The 19,753-nt window shown below is 42.9% G+C and overlaps 1 protein-coding gene across 1 annotated transcript in view; it reads right to left on the minus strand.

Moving 5' to 3' along the window:
• Positions 1 to 19,436, minus strand: part of LOC124038282 — a 139,715-nt gene extending 120,279 nt beyond the window's left edge. Inside the window, exons 1-2 of the mRNA XM_046353946.1 lie at positions 19,342 to 19,436; positions 18,612 to 18,731 (exon numbers count right to left, since the gene is read on the minus strand). The gene's annotated coding sequence lies outside the window, so the exon portion shown is untranslated. The remainder of the gene's footprint in view (positions 1 to 18,611; positions 18,732 to 19,341) is intronic.
• Positions 19,437 to 19,753: the final 317 nt, after the last annotated feature.

The raw sequence follows: 19,753 nt of genomic DNA on the forward strand, positions 1-19,753 counted from the left end.
TTTGTTTGTCCATCCTCCTCTTGAGGCTTGACAACAAGTTCTCAATGGGATTAATGTCTGGGGAGTTTCCTGGCCATAAACCCAAAATATTGACATTTTGTTCTCCGAGCCACTTAGTTATCACGTTTGCCTTATGGCAAGGTGCTCCATCATGCTGGAAAAGGCATTGTTCATCACCAAACTGTTCCTGGATGGTTGGGAGAAGTTGCTCTCGGAGGATGTGTTGGTACCATTCTTTATTCATGGCTGTGTTCTTAGGCAAAATTGTGAGTGAGCCCACTCCCTTGGATAAAAGTTGTGGGCAAAATAGAAAAATTGAAATATAATGGTCTCAGGATGCTTTACTGTTGGCATGACACAGGACTGATGGTAGCGCTCACCTTGTCTTCTGCGGACAAGCTTTTTTACGGATGCCGCAAACAATCAGAAGGAGATTGACTTTACCCCAGTCCTCAGCAGTCCAATCCCTGTACCTTTTGCAGAATATCAGTCTGTCCCTGATGTTTTTCCTGGAGAGAAGTGGCTTCTTTGTTGCCCTTCTTAGCGCCTCACTGTGCGTGCAGATGCACTCACACCTGCCTGCTGCCATTCCTGAGCAAGCTCTGTACTGGTGGTGCCCCGATCCTGCAGCTGAATCAACTTTAGAAGATGGTCCTGGTGCTTGCTGGACTTTCTTGGGTGCCCTGAAGCCTTCTTCACAACAATTTAACCGCTCTCCTTGAGGTTCTTGATGATCTGATAAATGCTTGATTTAGGTGCAATTACTGGCAGCAATATGCTTGCCTGTGAAGCCCTTTTTGTGGAAAGCAATGATGAAGGCATGTGTTTCCTTGTAGGTAACCATGGTTGAAGGAGGAAGAACAATGATTCCAATGCACCACTCTCCTTTTGAAGATTGCAATCTGTTATTCGAACTCAATCAGCATGACAGAGTGATCTCCAGCCTTGTCCTCATCAACACTCATACCTGTGTTAACGAGAGAATCACTGACATGATGTCAGCTGGTCCTTTTGTGGCAGGGCTGAAATGCAGTGGAAATGTTTTTGGGGGTTTCAGTTCATTTGCATGGCAATGAGGGACTTTGCAATTAATTGCAATTCATCTGATCACTCTTCATAACATTCTGGAGTATATGCAAATTGCCACCATACAAACTGAGGCAGCAGACTTTTTGAAAATTAATATTTGTGTCATTCTCAAAACTTTTGACCAAGACTCTAGTAGACATGGGAAAGTGCCTAATTCCTTACATAAAGGGAGAGCAGGCCATGTCTGTGCTAGAGGTCGACCGACTATGATTTTTCAACGCTGATACCGATTATTGGAGGCCCAAAAAATGCAGATTAATCGGCCAATTTGTATATATATTTGTAATAATGACAATTACAACAATACTGAATTAACACTAAACAATTTCATTTTAACTTAATATAATACATAAATAAAATCAATTTAGTCTCAAATAAATAATGAAGCATGTTCAATTTGGTTTAAATAATGCAAACACACAGTGTTGGAGAAGGAAGTAAAAGTGCAAGATAGCTTTTTATAAGATAAGTTTAATGCTAGATTGCAAACTTACCATGGCTCCGTGCTGCCTACACTCGCTTAACATGTGGTCAGCCTGCCACGTCTCTTCGTGGGTTGCAATATTAATCGGCCATAATCAGCATCCAAAAATGCAGATTACTGATTGTTATGAAAACTTTAAATCGGCCCTAATTAAATCGGCCATTCCTATTAAATCGGTCGACCTCTAGTCTGTACTACAGAATGCAGGGCATGCGGGAGACCAGTGTTTTTTCATAGTTGTGATGTCTTCACTATTATTCTACAATAATAGTAGAAAATAGTACAGTTAAAGAAAAACCCTGGAATGAGTAGGTGTGTCCAAACGTTTTTTCGTTAAATTATTGTTTTATGTAGGATGCTACATTTTTGACCAGTTGCAATTGTAAGTAGGCCTAATAAAGCCTCATAGTCTACCTCAGCCAGTTAAGTTATTTTATATAAGTCTAGGCTCCAAAGAAATAGACTCCAATTAAGCCCTCTTGTTTGTGAAGTCAAATTAAAATGAAGATTACTGTTGGTGTGCAACACCTGCATAACAAGCTATATTTTCAGCACCAGCCTACCCCGGCCATTGAAGGCCTACCCACTGGGCCAATTGTGCACTTTGGCACTCCATTAACCATGTGTATGTAGATAAGTGTGTAGGTAGATGAGGAAAGATAGATACAAATCATTTGTTGCAAGTTAGGAGGGGGGTGTGGGTTCACACCAAGCTCAAGTTGGTGGGGGGGCACACCTAGCTTGGCTATTAAACAATTTTTTAATAAAGTTTGAATAGTCCATTTTCCAGCTAATAGCCCATCCTGCTATGCTTGAGAGAAACTAATTATAATACGTTTTCCCCTTTCCACATGTTAAAGATTCCAATAGATAAAGGGTTTTTAGCCACAATCGGCCCCAACCCCAATTAATACATTTGGGCACAGTCGATAGCACGGTGGACTTTGGGCTAGAATGTTGAGGGTTCGAAACTTGCTCCCTGCTTGTTTCATTACATTATTATGCAGGTCTCAGAGCAAATAGCCTGGATTGTTACCCATCTCATTCCTCGCTCTCTTCCAAGGGTCATTCAGCATGCTTGTGGGCGTGCTGGCAGGATGTACTTTTTTAATTCTGTATATATGAATTATAAAATCATGTTTCTAGTCTATTGCATGGTTACAATGTGAAATCATTGATGACCCAGGAGTGGTAAACACTGTTGAAGTGTATAATTGTAATACATACATGCAGACACAGCATCATTCACAGAATGGAGTTTGAGACACCTGGTATTGGACATGACAGAAAAAAACTTTATGACAAAAACATATGCACAATCGTTTGTCTCTACATTAACTAACTAACATATTCATCTCAATTTTACATTTTTTTGCTTGACTCGTTATGATGTTATAACTACTTACATTTGCCTCCCCGTAATGTTTTGTCAGCTATCTTTGCTGAAGAAAGTCACCAGGGATGGGTGGCTCCATGTTAAATTCGTCATTGGAACCACTCGATATGATTGGTCATATAAAAACCTTGGGACCCAAATGCATAATGAGCACTCTACCTACCCCTTGTGGTGGTCTGGAGCAATGAAGCCGTGACGTTGGGTACCTCTAAGTCCTGCGGTGTAGGAAGAACCACTGTAGCTATCATAATATGCTGGCTAGACATTCCAAAGTATATCAAGGTAATTAGGCAACCGCTATCTGGCAAAGTGATTTGTAACTTTTCAAGCTAACGTTAGTTTTGTTAGGTTACCTTAGTTAACTGACTACCGCAGAGGCTAATGTGACATCAACATCAAGCTCAGCACCAGGAAGTAGTGTAAGTCACCTTCTAAAATCTTACTAAGATCTATTAAATATTTCCATGACTCCATGATGAGCAAATAAATATACTGGAGCTAGGCATAAACATGGTTTGTGTCTTGTTGTTATAGTTGGGTTTATAAGTAGACTACAACGTCTACTGTAGTTTTCTGTTTTATGGAGGCTAAATTGGAGAAAAGGTGGGATTAGTAAAGAGGGGATGGTGTGGGTGACTGACTGGTGTCTGTTGGGGGTGGGTATTGTGTTTGAAGGTTAGTATGCATGATCTATTGACATGAGGGGAGTGGGTGGATATTGTATGTTGTTTGAGTGTGTATTGATGGTGGACAAGTAGTAAAATATTGGATAATCACTGACTACTGTGTCCTACAGACTAATCCTACTGCTGATGACGATGACACCAGCTATAGTATTACATAGCCTGTAGACCCAATGAATGTTGACCCATACATATGAGCGTGGTTTATTGTATGGTTACACACCCTCATTATCAGTCTTCATGTTTTACACATACTCTTCATGTCTTTCCAGGAGACTTGCAGTACAAACAAATCTTCCGCAAGAGGTCGAAGCAGTGGGTGGTAAGGAAAGTGCAGAAGAGGCTTGTCCACCCACCTTGTTCACCTGCCACCTGCCTGTGGAGTGTAGAAAGGACCAGACGGTTGTCTACAAGGAGCCAGAGTTACATCCCCCCCAAACCCAACAGCTAAACAACCTGCTATTACTCAACACAAGAAGAGGTTCAACAGCTGAACAACATTCTGGAACCTGCCTGGAACATTCAACCAAAACAAAATCCATATTCATTTAGATTGATGTTGTAGAATAATATAGAATACCTAGTATGCTCACACCTGCATTGTGGTATAGATATTGCTAGCTGTTGTACATACAGATGCCAGATGCACAGTGTTTCCTCCGACACATTGGTGCAGCTGGCTTCCGGGTTGGATGCGCGCTGTGTTGAATCTAGGGGGCACTATTTTCATTTTTGGAAAAAGAACGTTCCCAAAGTAATCGGGCTATTTTGTCAAGACAAGATGCTAGAATATGCATATAATTGACAGCTTAGGATAGAAAACACTCTAAAGTTTCTAAAACTGTAAAAATATTGTATGTGAGTATAACAGAACTGATATTGCAGGCGAAAGCCTGAGAAAAATCCAATCAGGAAGGGACTCTTATTTAGAAAGCTCTGTGTTCCTATGCGTCCTTATTTAGCAGTGAATGAGATATCAACCAGATTCCCCTTTCTATGGCTTCTCAAATGTGTCTAGTGTCACAATACATAGTTTCAGGCTTTTATTTTGAAAAATGAGCCTGAACGTCAACATTGCGTCAGTGGTAAGCTGGAGTATCTCAGAGTGTTTTGTGCATAAAAGACAAATGCGGCCATTGTTTCTCTCGTTCCTACTAAGAAGCCACCTGTCCCGGTTTATATATTATCGAATAGATATTTGAAAAACACCTTGAGGATTGATAATAAACCATGTTTGCCATGTTTCTGTCGATATTATGGAGCTAACCGCAATTTCCGGTCAAATTCTCAGCCAAACGTGAAGAACGAATGGAGTTATTTCGGCTACAAAAATAGTATTTTTGGAAAAAAGGAACATGCTATCTAGCTGGGAGTCTTGTAAGTGAAAACATCCGAAGCTCATCAAATGTAAACGATTTAATTTGATTGCTTTTCTGATTTTCGTGACCAGGTTACCTGCTGCTAGCTAGGCATAATGCTATGCTAGGCTATCGATAAACTTACACAAATGCTTGTCTTGCTTTGGCTGTAAAGCATATTTTCAAAATCTGAGATTACAGGGTGATAAACAAAATTCTAAGCTGTGTTTCAATATATTTCACTTGTGATTTCATGAATATTAATATTTTCTACTAATATTTTTTGTCTGTTGCGTTATGCTAATTAGTGTCAGTTGATGACAAGCTCCCGGATCCGGGATGGGTAGTTACAAGAGTTAAGAAGCAGTGCGTGTTATGCTGGTGAATGAGGACCCAAAAGCGACTTAACAGAGTCTTTATTCCAGTCTTAAACAAAAACGATACTCCTGGATATTATCTTAGGTAAATACAAAACAGGAAAACTGAAATCCTCTCGTCAGTAGAGAGGAACGACTGGAGACGCGACCACAGACTGCAGGTCGCTTCGGGAAGGCACAGGCCGTAGCTGACATAGACACCTGCTCACACGCAGCATCTGAAGAAGGCAAAAACACGACAGGGCGGAACAAGGACACAGAACAGCAAACATCAAACAAGGATCCGACAAGGACAGAAGCGGAAAACAGAGGGAGAAATAGGGACTCTAATCAGAGGGCAAAATAGGGGACAGGTGTGAAAGAGTAAATGAGGTAGTTAGGAGAATGAGGAACAGCTGGGAGCAGGAATGGAACGCTAGAGAGAGAGAGAGCGAGAGAGGGAGAGAGGGAGGGGGAGAGAGAGGGATAGAAAGAGGGAAAGAACCTAATAAAACCAGCAGAGGGAAACGAATAGAAGGGAAGCACAGGGACAAGACATGATAATCAATGACAAAACATGACAGTACCCCCCCCACTCACCGAGCGCCTCCTGGCGCACTCGAGGAGGAACCCTGGCGGCAACGGAGGAAATCATCAATCAACGAACGGTCCAGCACGTCCCGAGATGGAACCCAACTCCTCTCCTCAGGACCGTAACCCTCCCAATCCACTAAGTACTGGTGACCACGTCCCCGAGAACGCATGTCCATGATCTTCCGTACCTTGTAAATAGGTGCGCCCTCGACAAGGACGGGGGGGGGAGGGAAGACGAACGGGGGAGCGAAGAAAAGGCTTGACACAGGAGACATGGAAGACAGGGTGGACGCGACGAAGATGTCACGGAAGAAGCAGTCGCACAGCGACAGGATTGACAACCTGAGAGACACGGAACGGACCAATGAACCGCGGAGTCAACTTGCGAGAAGCTGTCGTAAGGGGAAGGTTACGAGTGGAAAGCCACACTCTCTGACCGCGACAATACCTAGGACTCTTAATCCTACATTTATTGGCGGCTCTCACAGTCTGCGCCCTGTAACGGCAAAGTGCAGACCTGACCCTCCTCCAGGTGCGCTCACAACGTTGGACAAAAGCCTGAGCGGAGGGAACGCTGGACTCGGCGAGCTGGGACGAGAACAGAGGAGGCTGGTACCCAAGACTACTCTGAAACGGAGATAGCCCGGTAGCAGACGAAGGAAGCGAGTTGTGAGCGTATTCTGCCCAGGGGAGCTGTTCTGCGCAAGACGCAGGGTTTCGAAAAGAAAGGCTGCGTAATATGCGACCAATCGTCTGATTGGCCCTTTCTGCTTGACCGTTAGACTGGGGATGAAATCCGGAAGAGAGACTGACGGAAGCACCAATCAAATGACAGAACTCCCTCCAAAACTGTGACGTGAATTGCGGGCCTCTGTCTGAAACGGCGTCTAACGGGAGGCCATGAATTCTGAACACATTCTCAATGATGATTTGTGCCGTCTCCTTAGCGGAAGGAAGCTTAGCGAGGGGAATGAAATGTGCCGCCTTAGAGAACCTATCGACAACCGTAAGAATCACAGTCTTCCCCGCAGACGAAGGCAGACCGGTAATAAAGTCTAAGGTGATGTGAGACCATGGTCGAGAAGGAATGGGAAGCGGTCTCAGACGACCGGCAGGAGGAGAGTTACCTGACTTAGTCTGCGCGCAGTCCGAACAAGCAGCCACGAAACGGCGCGTGTCACGCTACTGAGTAGGCCACCAAAACCGCTGTCGAATAGAAGCAAGCGTACCCCGAACGCCGGGGTGGCCAGCTAACTTGGCAGAGTGAGCCCACTGAAGAACAGCCAGACGAGTAGAGACAGGAACGAAAAGAAGGTTACTAGGACAAGCGCGCGGCGATGCAGTGTGAGTGAGTGCTTGCTTTACCTGTCTCTCAATTCCCCAGACAGTCAACCCGACAACACGCCCTTCAGGGAGAATCCCCTCGGGGTCGGTAGAAGCCACAGAAGAACTAAAGAGACGGGATAAGGCATCAGGCTTGGTGTTCTTATTTCCCGGGCGATAAGAAATCACGAACTCGAAACGAGCGAAAAACAACGCCCAACGAGCTTGACGTGCATTAAGTCGTTTGGCAGAACGGATGTACTCAAGGTTCTTATGGTCAGTCCAAACGACAAAAGGGACGGTCGCCCCCTCCAACCACTGTCGCCATTCGCCTAGGGCTAAGCGGATGGCGAGCAGTTCGCGGTTACCCACATCATAGTTGCGTTCCGATGGCGACAGGCGATGAGAAAAATAAGCGCAAGGATGGACCTTATCGTCAGAATGGAAGCGCTGGGACAGAATGGCTCCCACGCCCACCTCTGAAGCGTCAACCTCGACAATGAATTGTTTAGTGCTGTCAGGAGTAACAAGGATAGGAGCGGATGTAAAACGCTTCTTGAGGAGATCAAAAGCTCCCTGGGCGGAACAGGACCACTTAAAGCACGTCTTGACAGAAGTAAGAGCTGTGAGAGGGGCAGCCACTTGACCGAAATTACGAATGAAACGCCGATAGAAATTAGCGAAACCGAGAAAGCGCTGCAACTCGACACGTGACTTAGGAACGGGCCAATCGCTGACAGCCTGGACCTTAGCGGGATCCATCTGAATGCCTTCAGCGGAAATAACAGAACCGAGAAATGTGACAGAGGAGACATGAAAGGCGCACTTCTCAGCCTTCACGTAGAGACAATTCTCTAAAAGGCGCTGGAGTACACGTCGAACGTGCTGAACATGAATCTCGAGTGACGGTGAAAAAATCAGGATATCGTCAAGGTAAACGAAAACAAAGATGTTCAGCATGTCTCTCAGTACATCATTAACTAATGCCTGAAAGACAGCTGGAGCATTAGCGAGACCGAACGGCAGAATCCGGTATTCAAAATGCCCTAACGGAGTGTTAAACGCCGTTTTCCACTCGTCCCCCTCTCTGATGCGCACAAGATGGTAAGCGTTACGAACGTCCAACTTAGTAAAGAACCTGGCTCCCTGCAGAATCTCGAAGGCTGACGACATAAGGGGAAGCGGATAACGATTCTTAACCGTTATGTCATTCAGCCCTTGATAATCCACGCAGGGGCGCAGAGTACCGTCCTTCTTCTTAACAAAAAAAAAACCCCGCTCCGGCGGGAGAGGAAGAAGGCACCACGGTACCGGCGTCGAGAGAAACAGACAGATAATCCTCGAGAGCCTTACGTTCGGGAGCCGACAGAGAGTATAGTCTACCCAGAGGGGGAGTGGTCCCCGGAAGGAGATCAATACAACGATCATACGACCGGTGAGGAGGAAGGGAGTTGGCTCTGGACCGACTGAAGACCGTGCGCAGATCATGATATTCCTCCGGCACTCCTGTCAAATCACCAGGTTCCTCCTGAGAAGAGGGGACAGAAGAAACAGGAGGGATAGCAGACATTAAACACTTCACATGACAAGAAATGTTCCAGGATAGGATAGAATTACTAGACCAATTAATAGAAGGATTATGACATACTAGCCAGGGATGACCCAAAACAACAGGTGTAAAAGGTGAACGAAAAATCAAAAAGGAAATGGTCTCACTGTGGTTACCAGATACTGTGAGGGTTAAAGGTAGTGTCTCACATCTGATACTGGGGAGAAGACTACCATCTAAGGCGAACATGGGCGTGGGCTTCCCTAACTGTCTGAGAGGAATGTCATGTTTCCGAGCCCATGCTTCGTCCATAAAACAACCCTCAGCCCCAGAGTCTATCAAGGCACTGCAGGAAGCAGCCGAACCGGTCCAGCGTAGATGGACCGACAAGGTAGTACAGGATCTTGATGGAGAGACCTGAGTAGTAGCGCTCACCAGTAGCCCTCCGCTTACTGATGAGCTCTGGCTTTTACTGGACATGAAATGACAAAATGTCCAGCAGAACCGCAATAGAGGCAAAGGCGGTTGGTGATTTTCCGTTCCCTCTCCTTAGTCGAGATGCGAATACCTCCCAGCTGCATGGGCTCAGTCTCTGAGCCGGTGGGAGGAGATGGTTGAGATGCGGAGAGGGGGAACACTGTTAACGCGAGCTCTCTTCCCCGAGCTCGGTGACGAAGGTCTACCCGTCGTTCTATGCGGATGGCGAGTGCAATCAAAGAGTCCACGCTGGAAGGAACCTCCCGGGAGAGAATCTCATCTTTAACCTCAGCGTGGAGTCCCTCCAGAAAACGAGCGAGCAACGCCGGCTCGTTCCAGTCACTGGAGGCAGCAAGAGTGCGAAACTCTATAGAGTAATCCGTTATGGATCGATCACATTGACATAGGGAAGCCAGGGCCCTGGAAGCCTCCTTCCCAAAAACTGAACGATCAAAAACCCATATCATCTCCTCTTTAAAGTTCTGATAATCGTTAGAACACTCAGCCCTTGCCTCCCAGATAGCTGTGCCCCACTCCCGAGCCCGGCCAGTAAGGAGTGATATGACGTAAGCGATCCGAGCTCTCTCTCTTGAGTATGTGTTGGGCTGGAGAGAGAACACAATATCACACTGGGTGAGAAAGGAGCGGCACTCAGTGGGCTGCCCAGAGTAACATGGTGGGTTATTAACCCTAGGTTCCGGAGACTCGGAAGACCAGGAAGTAGCTGGTGGCACGAGACGAAGACTCTGAAACTGTCCTGAGAGGTCGGAGACCTGAGCGGCCAGGGTCTCAACGGCATGACGAGCAGCAGACAATTCCTGCTCGTGTCTGCCGAGCATTGCTCCCTGGATCTCGACGGCAGTGTTGCGAGAATCCGTAGTCGCTGGGTCCATTCTTGGTCGGATCCTTCGGTTATGCTGGTGAATGAGGACCCAAAAGCGACTTAACAGAAACAGAGTCTTTATTCCAGTCTTAAACAAAAACGATACTCCTGGATATTATCTTAGGTAAATACAAAACAGGAAAACTGAAATCCTCTCGTCAGTAGAGAGGAACGACTGGAGACGCGACCACAGACTGCAGGTCGCTTCGGGAAGGCACAGGCCGTAGCTGACATAGACACCTGCTCACACGCAGCATCTGAAGAAGGCAAAAACACGACAGGGCGGAACAAGGACACAGAACAGCAAACATCAAACAAGGATCCGACAAGGACAGAAGCGGAAAACAGAGGGAGAAATAGGGACTCTAATCAGAGGGCAAAATAGGGGACAGGTGTGAAAGAGTAAATGAGGTAGTTAGGAGAATGAGGAACAGCTGGGAGCAGGAACGGAACGATAGAGAGAGCGAGCGAGAGAGGGAGAGAGGGAGGGGGAGAGAGAGGGATAGAAAGAGGGAAAGAACCTAATAAGACCAGCAGAGGGAAACGAATAGAAGGGAAGCACAGGGACAAGACATGATAATCAATGACAAAACATGACAGTGCGGCTTGGTTGGGTTGTGTATCGCAGGAAGCATTACTTTCAACCTTCGTCTCTCCCGAGCCCGTATGGGAGTTGTAGCGATGATTTAGCACTATTCCAAACAGCTAAGCCTATATACACTTGTAACTTTTTTTTTTATTCGGGAAAAAGATGTCTATCAACTGTAACCTTAGACTATCCTCTTTCTTAACAATAGCCTGCATAGAAACCAAAACATCTCCGGTGCAGCAACATGCACTCATTCGTCGTCATGCTCTGTTGTAGTATTAAAAAAAGATTCTGCTTGTCTACAATGATGTAAAATTCTGTAGAATTGTATGAAATGTGTTCATAAAAGGCTATTTTTTCTCGGACCGCAAATAAGATGATACTGTAGACTCATGCAATGCTTGTATTATAATGGATATCTTTTCACCCCTTACCTTGTCCGTGGTGGTCTTCGAATCCACAAACTTCTGGCTGCTTTTCCATGTAAAGCTTACAAAACAAAGACTAGTTTCTAAAACTGCATTCATGGAAGGACAAATTACATATTACTGAATGGTGGGCCATCCATTTTTATTTCAGAGAGGTCCGATTTTCTCCAGGTATCCCTCATTATAAATAACGGACAGTCCCTAACAAACATAATGACTCCCCAATGTGATGTGTGGTTCTGTGTAATGGCCAAAGTGCACTGCTGCAGTGTGAGTCAGGGTAGGATTTTAATACAGGAAAGGTGATTTGAAATGGCTCAGATTTCAACAGCTATATGATTATAATCACATTTCACAACAGCACTCTCTCAAACTCCCAACACTCAGGGACGTGCCAGAGAATCAGTGGTGTCCTGTGCAATGTGCATGTGTTAGTGCTCACATGACCTTGACATGAACCACCATTAGAAGACTGCAGTGCGTTTGACAACTTGCTTAATTTCAGGCATCTGATTGGCTGCGGGGTAGAGCGAGGTTGATGATTGCCCTGTAGCAGGGTCAATCACTCCCAGTTTGGTCAATAAAGTTTATGAAGCAACAGGAGTACATACTAAACCCTTCTCTACTCTCCCTGGCCCATACTCGTCTCTCACCCATAGAAAATAATATAATCTCTATGCTCACATGTGTAACGCAGGTTAACTAATGTTGAATACTTATCGTTACTTGTGAGATTCCTAAAACCAATCATAATATACTATATTGTTATTGATATGTTTAAGTTGACAGCTATTACAAATCAGCTGTCAGAAGCCGCATGAGGAGCAGTTTATTTTGAGCCAATCAAAACTCAATATTCTCTTAGTCCCTCTCCTAACCTCACATTATACACTAGTTGGCGCCAACATGCTGAAAAGGAGCTAGAACGGAACTTGAAGAGCTACCGCCATTCCATTGAAGAAAGACAATGTTTAAAATCATTGGAAAGTTGCAGAAAATGTAACTAAAAAGAGAGAACTGGACATTAACACTCACTTACAAATACAAACGTGCTGTGAAGGGATTGAGGGAAAGATTGACACCGGGATTTTGGTGTGTTTTCGTATGGAGAACGAGCGTCTAGTGATTAGGCTAGCTAAGATATTGCTTGCGTTTTGTGCGTGTTCATACTGAACCAAGCATATGCACAAGCCATTAATATTTAGGCTAGGTCGGCTATCAATCAATTGAAATAACAAATGTTAGTGATCGTGCATGCAAACTATTTTAGTTTTCATACTTTTATAAAATGTGATCAACTAGTATCATAATCCATTTTGGTACACTTATGTTTTAGATTACTTTATAAGAAATGACGTGTAGGTGTAAACACTAGTACTTTTCATTTGCCCGGGTTAGTCAGGGAGAGCCTGGTGCTGTAATTGTGTAAAGTCCTTTGCATTGCCCAGGCTAGTAATTGTTCAGTCCACGTGAGCCTAGTGCTGTAGTTAAAGTGTAAATAATTTTAACTAAGTTTTATTTTCTTATTCCTGTAAGAGATTAAAGCTAAGCACTATATTAATGGTTATATGAAAGGTACACATGGTATATATATATATTGTGTGATCCTGTTTGTAAAACAAATCAGGTTTTTTGAGTATGGATTCAGTTCCACCAAGGATGGCAAGCCGCCCGAACCCAGGACATCGATTAGAAGATTTGCATGCGAAGACTTCTTTTCCTTGGAGAGCACTGAATTTGTACTGCCATACTACGGTGTGGTAGGATTTTTCTTGCAAGACGTCATTGCGTCATACATTGCAGTGGGATTGTAATAAGCACATGCTACACTTAAACACCTTACAGTGTTTTTGATAGGCACAGTCACTCACATTAGATTCCATCTCATAGTGGTTTATAAGTCAGCATTTGTGAATTAGTTTGTGTTTCTCTGTGGATTCATGTTTATTGTATTGCTACTGAACTTTGAAGATTGAAATCTGAGAGACCCTCAGATTAAGATAGAGTTGGGTGCACCCTAGTAAACTATAGACAGGATATATGACCGATATCTACATTATGTCTATTGTACTATTGATATATTTCAATCATATTGAGCTCATTGTACAAATTTCAAAATGATATAGGTGATTCATTTTTTTAAATAATTTTTATTTTCAAAAATCAAGCCGGCATTCTTTTCCTAAATTATTCAGTTGTGCGGTTCATTTCTCCCTACTGCTCAAGTAGAGAACCTAACTGGTCCAATAGAGTTTAAGCTTAAACATACAGTAGCCCTTAGTGTTAAGCAATTGTTACACATGCCTTTTGCCATTGATAAAAGGGTAGAAGAGAAATTCCATTGGTAATTCAATTTGAGTTATTGTCTTCAGATGCTCTTATCTATTCAATAATGACTTCAACTCTAAAGTATGCTTCAAATCTGTACTCAGTACTTCTGGCGTATTAGAACACATAGCCATATTCTTTATGACTTGATGTGGAATGTATTCACTTCAGTTGGAATCACAAGTCTTTGTTCTTGCCTTCTGGTTGAGGAATGTTCATTGCAATGCCTGATCATAGGCATGTCACAAGGAGCTGAATGTCACACAGTAATTCAGGATTGTCACACAGTCATTCAGAGAGATAATCCTTGCTTTTGTGGCTATACCAACGTGTGGAACTCATGTGAATTGCATATGGCCTAGCTTTCATGAAAAAAAAAGCATTTTGATAAATAAAGTTTACATTCAAATGGCTCTCCTGTGATGCAGTGAACTGCGACATATGTCTATTTTCCTGAAACGAGTCACATTTAGTTACGTTACAGCCTTGTTCTAAAATTGATTTTTTTTTTTTTTACAATTCATCAGCAATCTACACACAATGCCCCATGATGAGGGAGGCAGGTAGGCTAGTGGTTAGAGCATTGGGCCAGTAACCAAAAGGTTGCTGGATCAAATCCTGAGTTGACAAGGTAAAAATCTGTCATTCTGCCGCTGAACAAGGCAGTTAACCCACTGATCCTAGGCTGTCATTGTAGATAGGAATTTGTTCTTAACTGACTTGCCCAGTTAAATGAAGATAAAATAAACTTAAAACAGAAATTACTTTCTTTCAGTCAGAAGTGTACATACACTTAGGTTGGAGTCATTAAAACTTGTTTTTCAACCACTCCACATGTCTTGTCAACCAACTATAGTTTTGGCAAGTTGTTTAGGACATCTACTTTGTGCATGACAAAGGTCATTTTTCAAACAATTTTTTACAGACAGATTATTTCACTATATCCCAATTCCAGTGGGTCAGAAGTTTACATAGACTAAGTTGGCTGTGCCTTTATACAGCTTGGAAATTTCCAGAAAATTATGTTATGGCTTTAGAAGCTTCTGCTAGGCTAATTGACATCATTTGAGTCAATTGGAGGTGTACCTGTGGATGTATTTCAAGGCCTACCTTCAAACTCAGTGCCCCTTTGCTTACCATCTTCGGAAAATCAAAAGAAATCAGCCAAGACCTCAGAAAAAATATGTAGACCTCCACAAGTATGGTTCCTCCTTGGGAGCAATTTCCAAATGCCTGAAGGTACCACGTTTATCTGGACAAACAATAGTACGCAAGTATAAACACCATGGGACCACACCGCTCAGGAAGGAGACGCATTCTGTCTCCTAGAGATGTACGTACTTTGGTGCAAAAAGTGCAAATCAATCCCAGAACAACAGCAAGGGACCTTGGATCTTGTGAAGATGCTGGAGGAAACAGGTACAAAAGTATCTTCATCCACAGTAAAACGAGTCCTATATCGACATAACCTGAAAGGCTGCTCAGCAAGGAAGAAGCCACTACTCCAAAACCGCCATAAAAAAGCCAGACTATGGTTTGCAACTGCACATGGGAACAAAGATCGTACTTTTTGGAGAAATGTCCTCTGTTCTGATGAAACAAAAATAGAACCTTTTGGCCATAATTACCATCATTATGGTTGGAGGAAAAAGGGGCAAGCTTGCACCCAAAGAACACCATCCCGACTGTGAAGCATTGGGGTGGCAGCATCATGTTGTGGGGTGCTTTGCTGCATGAGAGACTGGTGCACTTCACAAAATAGAAGTCATCATGAGGAATGAATATGTAGATATATTGAAGCAACATCTCAAGACATCAGTTAAAGCTTGGTCGTAAATGGGTCTTCCAAATGGGCAATGACCACAAACATACTTCCAAAGTTGAGACAAAATGGCTTAAGGACAACAAAGTCAAGACATTGGAGAGGCCATCACAAAGCCCTGACCTCAATCCTATAGAAAATGTGTGGGCAGAACTGAAAAGTGTGTGCGAGCAAGAAAGCCTACAAACCTGACTCAGTTACACCAGGTCTATCAGCAGGAATGAGACAAAATTCACCCTAAGAATTGTGGGAAGCTTGTGGAAGGCTACCCAAAATGTTTGACCCAATTTAAAGGCAATGCTACCAAATACTAATTGAGAGTATGTAAACTTCTGACACACTGGGAATGTGATGAAATAAATAAAATATGAAATACATCATTCTCTCTACTATTATTCTAACATTTCACATTCTTAAAATAAAGTGGTGATCCTAACTGACCTAAAACAGGGATTTATTACTAGGATTAAATGTCAGGAATTGTGAAAAACTGAGTTGACATGTATTTGGCTAAGGTGTATGTAAACTTCCGACTTCAACTGTTAGTATACAAACCTTTTGCTATGAGACTCAAAATTGAGCTCAGGTGAATCCTGTTTCCATTGATCATCCTTGATATGTTTCTACAACTTGATTGGAGTCCACCTGTGGTAAATTGAATTGATTGGACATGATTTGAAAAGGCACACACCTGACATTAAAAGGCACATGACAGAACACTTGGAGTTTGCCAAAAGGCACTGAAAGACTCTCAGACCATGAGAAACAAGATTCTCTAGTCTGATGAAACCAATATTGAACTCTTTGGCCTGAATGCCTAGCGTCACGTCTGGAGGAAACCTTTCACCATCCCAACGGTGAAGCATGGTGGTGGCAGAATCATGCCGTGGGGATGTTTTTCAGCAGTAGGGACTGGGAGACTAGTCAGGATCAAGGCAAAGATGAACGGAGCAAAGTACTGAGAGATCCTTCATGAAAACCTTCTCCAGAGCACTCAGGACCTGGGAGTGGGACGGAAGTTCACCTTCCAACAGGACAATGACCCTAAGCACACAGCTAAGACAACGCAGGAGTGGCTTCGGGACAAGTCTCAATGTAGCCCAGCCAGAGCCCAGACTTGAACCTGATCTAAAATCTCTGAAGAGACCTGAAAATAACTGTGCAGCAACAATCCAAATCCAACCTGAGCTTGAGAAGATCTGCAGAGAGGAATGGGAGAAACTCCTCAAATACAGGTGTTTCCAAGCTTGTAAAGTCATAGCCAAGACTCGAGGCTGTAATCGCTGCCAAAGGTGCTTCAACAAAGTACTGATTAAAGGGTCTGAATTCTTAAGTAAAAATGATCCGTTTTTTTATAGATACATTTGCAAAAATTTCAACAACAAAAAAACATTTTTGCTTTGACATTATGAGGTATAATGAGGTCAGTCAATCCGGAATGTCTTAAAGTAATGATGGACTGTCGTTTCTCAATGCTTATTTGAGCTGCTCTTTCCATAATATGAACTTGGTCTTTACCAAATAGGGCTATCTTCTGGATACCACACCTACCTTGTCACAACACAACTGATTGGCACAAACGCATTAAGAAGGAAAGATATTCCACAATTGGTTAAAGTAGCCACACCTGTTAATTGAAATGCATTCCAAGTGACTATCTCATGAAGCTGGTTTAGAGAATGCCAAGAGTGTGAAAGGTGTGATCAAGGCAAAGGGTGGCTACTATGAAGAATATTAAATCAAATATATTTTGATTTGTTTCACACTTATTTGGTTACTACATGAATCAATGTGTGTTACTTCATAGTTCAATGTCTTCACTATTATTCTACAATGTAGAAAATATTAAATATAAAGAAAAACCCTTGAATTGGTGTGTCCAAACTTTTGACTGATACTGTACAACATATCTTTGTTTGAAGCCTGAAATGTGGCAAAAAGTCGCAAAGTTCAAGGGGGCCGAATACTTTCGCAATGCACTGTACACCGACACACACACACAGACACACCCAATGAGAGAGACCCTGATACTACAGGTTGGGGGGGGTCCTACATGGGCAGACCCTCAGTGGAGACAGTCAGCTGTTGTGGGGTAGTGTGGTCGTAAACACAACGTAGCCAACACAGAAGCAGGATGGGCCCTACACAAACAGGTGCCAGGGGAACACACACGGAGATATGTGGAAGTGGAAAAGAAAACATCCACCAGAGCATCAATATATGTCCAGCTCACTAGTAGATATGGGGTTATGATACAGGCAGCTTAGCACTTTCTGGGTTATCTATTTCACTTGGCAGACAGTGTCAAGTGTCAATCGAGAATAACAGGTCTTGGTAGATGTGTATTAGGTGCTCTCTTGTACAAATGTGAACCAAAATTCAAGACACTTATAACCCTATAATAGTGAAACTCACAATATAAACTAATTCAAAAGCTTGAATGAAATACTCTTATTTATCCATCAATGAACTGACAAATTACATAAATCCCTCGGTTCTTTTTATAGCACTATTACATAAATATCTAAGCATAACATAAACATTCATGGTAAAGTAACTTTTCCAGGAGATGTTTTGAGTCACACCCCCAGGGTTATAACACTGCATAAAACATGGTGCGTCTTCTGCGTGGCTGGAGAGCAGTAGGGAGAGAGAGCGATTTTAAGATTGGCCATAGGATGCTCGGTTGACGGATGAGAGCATAGTAGGTCGACGTGAGTTGTGTATCATGGCTAGACCCAGCAGACTGTCTGAATAGATTATATTAGATGAGTTTAATAGTCAAGTGCGCAGGGTCGCAGATGTAATTGCAAGGTACAGTTAAATGTTTAAGCTCTGAGCTCTAACAGTGCAAGTCAAAAATAGTGACTAAACACAACAGTCAAGAGAGACAGGAGAAAACCATATGAGCCATTGCATTGACTCAAGTTTTGATACTATGGGCATTTCAGAAAATCTCATGTCTTTGAGTAAATGGCAAACGTAACCACATTGACAAGTTGCCCATGTATTGTACTTTATATTAGGTCTTAAGGGTTAACCTTTAATAATGACTTACTGACATGTTATTGTTGTTATTATGTTAATATTATGTCTGTATACAGTATCTCCTCTTTCCATATGACAGGAGACATGTGCAGAATACCATGGATAAAGAAAATTACAACAGTGTAAACAGATTCATTTGAGGTACAATATGGTAGGATTTTGAATTAGCATAGTGATTAGAAAAAGTGTGATATTGACTCTTACCTGGAAGTGCAGTTAAATGTTTACTGGGTCCACATTCCAAAGAAGATAATTGTCAGATGAAGGAAGTGGCTACTGTCCTGAAGTTGAAGTAATCCTCTTGTTATCACCAAGTTTGTTTCTCTATATAAGAACAGTTTTCTTTAGAATGTTAACAATAAATGGAAATACTAACAACTAACCTATTCATGCTGTTAAGTATATTGACGTTGAAATGTGGTTCAAATTCAACTATTGCAATAGGCCTAATGTAAAGAACATTTTAAATATCCCCAGGTTGCAGTGTGGCGAAGATAAACGCAAACTACAGCGGAGTATTACGCGCTGTCAACACCGATAGGCTACAATGTAACGATAAAGTCAAATTATGTCATGCAGAGAATCAATGTATCCACGTGGACGTGCCGTGCCGTGAAGTAACTGAAATGTCCACCAGAAAACAAACATTTTCGATGAAAATTCAACCCTACGTTACAGTTCGGCCGAATTCCCAGAGGAAATGCATGATTTTTTTATCATTTCAAAAACATCCTCTTCTACTCGATTTTGCGGAGCGTTCGGAAGTCACCTGGAACTCAATGGCGTGGCGACACCTCTAATCTCAATGTGTACAATAATAAGTGGTGCAAATTGTTTTTCATAAAACGACCGTTTGAACGATGCGATAGCAGAAGTACAAGGCGTTGGAAATGTTGTAGGCCTATCTTTATATTCATTTAAATAACTAGGCTACCTGTTTTTCAGCCCTCATCCAGCTTCGACCTCAAGCATTCTGTCGTCTACTGTAGCGCTGTTGACGCTGAAGCCAGCTGTCATACTTTCCTCCCGCCCTCAGTAAACGTGCGCGCGCTCACTGGTCTCAGGTTTTGTGCACATTTTGGGATATAAACTGCTACCGTAGAGATAGCAGGCTTATGCTACCATAATGTGTTATGAGAGTGTAGTGTGTATATAAGATTTGCAAAAAAATACATGTAATCATGGAAATAAGGGATTGAAGAATTTCTCACACACTCACACAACCACTCTCACACAAACTCTGAAAGGTTTTCAGAGGGATGACAGTACATGTTTTTTTTCCACTCCATTTGGCTCTCAAATCCCATTTGAAGATCATGCGTTTGAAGCGAAGTTTCAGAAGGTCA

This window comes from Oncorhynchus gorbuscha, linkage group LG06 (assembly GCF_021184085.1).
Source record: "Oncorhynchus gorbuscha isolate QuinsamMale2020 ecotype Even-year linkage group LG06, OgorEven_v1.0, whole genome shotgun sequence".
Taxonomy (NCBI): Eukaryota; Metazoa; Chordata; class Actinopteri; order Salmoniformes; family Salmonidae; genus Oncorhynchus; species Oncorhynchus gorbuscha.